Source organism: Pristiophorus japonicus, unplaced genomic scaffold (genome assembly GCF_044704955.1).
Source record: "Pristiophorus japonicus isolate sPriJap1 unplaced genomic scaffold, sPriJap1.hap1 HAP1_SCAFFOLD_847, whole genome shotgun sequence".
Classification (NCBI taxonomy): Eukaryota; Metazoa; Chordata; class Chondrichthyes; family Pristiophoridae; genus Pristiophorus; species Pristiophorus japonicus.
This window is the reverse complement of record NW_027254769.1, coordinates 167466-173180: the sequence shown is the minus strand read 5'-3', so window position 1 is coordinate 173180 and position 5715 is coordinate 167466.

Genomic DNA, 5715 nt, shown 5'->3' with positions numbered 1-5715 from the left:
AATCTCTTCGCAGCCTCTCTGTGTCCTCTACATAACCCGCTTTCCCACTAATCTTTGTGTCATCTGCAAATGTTGTTACACTACACTCTGTCCCCTCTTCCAGGTCATCTATGTATATTGTAAACAGTTGTAGTCCCAGCACCGATCCCTGTGGCACACCACTAACCACCGATTTCCAACCCAAAAAGGACCCATTTATCCCAACTCTCTGCTTTCTGTTAGCTAATCAATTCTCTATCCATGCTAATACATTTCCTCTGACTCCGCGTACCTTTATCTTCTGCAGTAACCTTTTGTGTGACACCTTATCGAATGCCTTTTGGAAATCTAAATACACCACATCCATTGGTACACCTCTATCCACCATGCTCGTTATATCCTCAAAGAATTCCAGTAAATTAGTTAAACATGATTTCCCCTTCATGAATTCATGTTGTGTCTGCTTGATTGCACTATTCCTATCTAGATGTCCCGCTATTTCTTCCTTAATGATAGTTTCAAGCATTTCCCCCACTACAGATGTTAAACTAACCGGCCAATAGTTACCTGCCTTTTGTCTGCCCCCTTTTTTATACAGAGGCGTTACATTAGCTGCTTTCCAATCCGCTGGTACCTCCCCAGAGTCCAGAGAATTTTGGTAGATTATAACGAATGCATCTGCTATAACTTCCGCCATCTCTTTTAATACCCTGGGATGCATTTCATCAGGACCAGGGGACTTGTCTACCTTGAGTCCCATTAGCCTGTCCAGCACTACCCCCCCTAGTGATAGTGATTATCTCAAGGTCCTCCCTTCCCACATTCCTGTGACCAGCAATTTTTGGCATGGTTTTTGTGTCTTCCACTGTGAAGACCGAAGCAAAATAATTGTTTAAGGTCTCAGCCATTTCCACATTTCCCATTATTAAATCCCCCTTCTCATCTTCTAAGGGACCAACATTTACTTTAGTCACTCTTTCCCGTTTGGTATATCTGTAAAAACTTTTACTATCTGCTTTTATGTTTTGCGCAAGTTTAAGGAAGCCTCAATGCCTGCACCTGGGGTGAGACTCCCGAACATGGACATACCTTTCCACATTTACTGCAAAAATGAAGAACGATTCTATGGGGCAGTGGTCACTCAGATGCATGGGGACAAATGCATCCTGTTGCCGATTACTCAACCCAACAGTCACCCGTGGCAGTCGGTCTGTCCCGGTGTGATGCTCTGGGCTGTGCAATGTGGTCAGTGAAAGTCAGTGAACCAGTAGTGATGAGCGGGGAGATTGTACTGCACATTAAACACACTCAAATGCTCAACACCGGGAAACTAAGATCCATGTCCAATGTACGCAGGACTTAATGGGAGGCAGTTCTGCTCCCCACTGATGAGTTGGTGAAAATACTACGGGACATTGGGGAAACCCTGCAGAGGGTCTCCTGGCCACAGGTGAACCCCATGATTGCCATGCCCGAGAGTGGGAAGACTCACATGGTAATATGTGAGATCCCACTCGATGACCCCGATTTAACCCTTTATGTGGACGGGTCCCGCAAATATATCCAAGGGACCCCACATACGGGGTGGGCAAAGGTCAATAGAGCTCTTGACACCGTCCTAAGTGGGGGACTGGACGGAGGACTTTCCACACAAGTGGCAGAACTCACTGCCCTGACAGATGCCCTCCAATTAGCTGAAGGCAAGCAGGCAAATATCTACACAGACAGCCGCTATGCTTTTGGAGTAGTCCATGACTACATGACCGCCTGGGGGAGATGGGTGTATGTCTGCTCAGACCTTCAAACATGAAGGCTGAATTAGGCTGCTATTAAACGCAGCTAGTAAATGCTGAGGCAGCAGTACTAAAGGTCAAAGCCCACCAGAGAGTGGTGGATGATGTCCAGAGAGGTAATGATGTCGCCGACAAGGCTGCACAGGAGGCAGCAGTTTCGTCCGAAGTGAAGGAGGAATCAGTAAGTAGTATGATTACTGAAGATATTGACATTGTAAATGACATGCAGATGTAAGTGATGAAGAGGAGACTGAATGGAAAAGGCAGGGAGGGGCACCAGATCCAGACTCCGTGTGGAGAAAGGACGGGAAGGTGACAGCCCCTACTTGTATAAGAAAGATGCTCATGGGACTGCACCACGACATTAACCATGCCGGGTGAAATACCATCCTCAGTAGTGTCTCTCGAGATTGGTGGCCAGGCATGGGACGAGACATTGCTAAGTATTGCCAGCAATGCATTACATGTGTCCAACGTAATCCGGGCATTAATCAAAAATTTCACATCCCCTACCATCCACAGAGTTCGGGGATGGTAGAACGGATGAATCAGACAATAAAGACAGCCCTGTCAAAAGCCACCCAAGAAACCGGACAGGCTTGGGCTGAGCTGCTATCCTGATGAGACAAAGAGCAACCTCTAACCAGACAACAGGATTAACTCCATATGAACTCATGACTGGTCGCCAATGCGATTACCCGAAGGTATAATCACAGGAGGGTCCGATGTGGGCCCATTGCAGGATCAGACTAGGAGATATGTAATGGAGTGAAGTATATGAGACAGGAAGTAAGGGAACAACAGGAAGGCCGGGACGAACAAGAGGAGTTAGAGTCCCCAGTAGATCTTCCCCAAGTGTGGGAGAAAGTAATGGTTACCGGGATGAACCGGATTCATGCCACGGTGGTTGGGACCATACGAGATATTGGTCAGAGGCGAGACGTGTGCATATGTGAATATGAATGGAATAGGATGGTGGAAACATTGGTCCCAGTTGAAAAGCTACATTGACATATAGTGGATGGCCCAGGGGCGTCCCTCCCTTTTACAGGATGGCCTGGCGGATGATGATACTGTTATGGATGATCCAGACAACGGAACAACATGAGGAAGACCCAAGGGTCCCGAATTCAGATGAATAATTGTGGTGGATGGAATCCCCACATATCGGGGATCTTTCGGTTAGAAGGAGGTCTGGTGGACTTTGGTCTGCCACTAAATGGCATCATCTGAAAATGCAAGGGGGCCCAACCGAAAATGTTAGGAATCTCTGATATCCCACCGAACGGCATGTATATCCTGTAACCTTGCTAGTGTCTCTATATGGACACCCCTCAGCGATTGTAACTATTATCGCAACCATTATTATCACCATAAGGACTTTGAGGAATCTTATGCAAAAAGAAATGGAAGAATACTGTGACATAGATTCACATGTTAGAAATCATAAGCCTAATGTCATTACGGTATGCCTCAGGGCAGAATGAACATTTCGACCCAGGTATTACAATTGCATTTATAAAGACGGGTCATGTCCCTCGCCAATAATATGGGTGAGATGGGCAGGCGAGTGGCCACTAACGACAGCACCAAAACCGTTAGAATGTCCCCTACCTACCGCAGGACCCCCAAGCGGGTTGGTCCTGAGAAGGGAGGGAATTCAATTGTATGAAAATGTACACCATGAGATATTACCTGTAATAGTAAACCTGACGGACATAGGGCTACCAGAAAAATGTGACCTTAAGGTACGGGCACTGTACACTCGAATAGTGTTAAAAGAATCCCAGGATGCCTCGGGGGCATCCAGATACTGGAGCCCTCTGAAAGCGGGTCAGACCCACCGACAGAAACGGGGTCTACTCAATGACCTCGTAACAGCGGTCAACAGCCCTAGACATACAAGCTATAAAGACACAGCCAGGAAGTTGCTGCAGAGACAGATAGACGCAGCCAAAGAGGATGTGTGGGTAGACGATGAAGCAGCAGGGAGCTTAGTCAAAAGGATGGAGGGCCATGCTGTCACCATTAACCTCCTGATTGACCAAGAATTCGATGCGGAAAAAGCAGAGGTTCAGCGAGAGCCCTGTCATGCTTACAGTGGATGGATGATGGGCAGGTCAGGGAGAACCTGGAGCAAATACACAGGGGCCAAGTCCCAGACTGGATTAACAGCACCCACCTGGTCCGCCTGGCACAGCACCCAGGGTCACTGGACGCATGCACCATGAAAGGAATGACAAGAGTCTTTCCGGTGACATGCAGATGCACAGATTCACATTCTGCCCTGGTGGGGATGGTCCTAATGAATCCAGTAATGGTGAAGGGGGAGTCTGGACCACATCCCCAGTTTGAGGTAGAAAACTTGGGGCTAATCCGGGGTGAGAACTATATGCGGTACTGCCCAATGGATTAATATGCGATCAAACAGAATGGAACCATGCGAGAGGTCCCCCAGGGTAAGAAGCCTAACGATATGTCCAGGGAAGCGGGGATGGGTGCAGATTTAATCAAACCATTGGGTGTGTCTTAGAAATAAACCCATCAGAATCCGAATACACCCACACAGCCGACCGCGGAAAGGGGGAGCACTGTGTTAACCAAACAACCATCTTATGACAATGGTATTTATCAATGTAATATCACTAATCACAACTTCTGCTTCACCCCGAGACTACCGGTTACAATCAGACGAACACGAATGACGTATATCCATGCTCGAGAAACCATTACCCTGAACCTGACTGATAAAATTAAACAAGATTTGCACCAATATGAAAGTGAACTGGCTGCACCAATATCCCACCTGCCCGAGGACCTGGAAGACATAAATAATCCTCTGCTGACAAGCACAAAACAATATCACGTGCTCAAACAGGAGCTGCACGAACTGTGCAAGGACATTGCAAAAGACCTTTAACATACCCCCCGGTACGAGAAGGCATGGAACTGGGGACTGAACGTTATTTTGCACATATTGGTGGAAGTACAACTGATTTTGGCACTGTGCTGGTTGATAATGACTTGTGCAGCTTGTAGGAAGTGTAGACATAGGCAGCAAGCTAAAGCAATCACTCGTATGCAGGAGAAAGAACGACTGTTGATGCATGGAGGAATTTAAAGCCCTGTTAAGCAATAACCAAACTTGGCGGCAGATCACTGTAAAATGGGGCGGGAAGTCGAAAGCATTATCTAAGATTAGCTCTGGTGGTCTCATGGGCTGGGGTTAGCCAGGGACCAAAGGGGGAATTGAAGTGGGATTTTTAGAAACCCACCATAGTGCAATAAGTGTTGCAGTCTGGGAAATGTGTTCAGAAAATTGGACAAGCCAGTAAGCAGGTGCAGTCTGGGTAAAGTGTTATTGCCTGGCAACAACTCGCAAGGCCAATCAGAAAGAAGTTTATCTGCAAGAAAATGTGGTGGCAAATTTGACAAAGATAGACATTGAATAACAGAAAACATGGCTTGTGCTTCACAGCAAAAGTAACAGAATGTGACTTGTGGATAGGCAAGGTGTTGAACAACAGGAAAAATGGTCTGTGCTTCATCGCGAAAAAGTAAAAAGGCCCCAATGTAATGGTATTGATGACATGTTGCGGTTTTTGGCTTTAAATATTGTACGGTGGTAAGCAAGGGTTGAGACGGCATGGTACGAGTTGTGTGAATTTTGCTATATTGCTGTTCTCCCTTGGCCAAGCTATAGGTATTCAAAAATAAACATTTTTATTCTTTATCAGATTTGTGTGTTGAGCCTTATTTTGGTTCTCTTGTGTATCTGTAAAGCATGCACTCCCATGTTCCGCCACCAGGGGGCTCAACCCCTGAAGTCCCAAAGCATCCCTTGGGAGCACTGTATATAAGCCGGCCCCTAAGACCTGTTCCTCACTCTGGAGTGTCTTATTAAAGACTGAGGTCACTGTTACTTTAACCTCCCTGTGTGTAG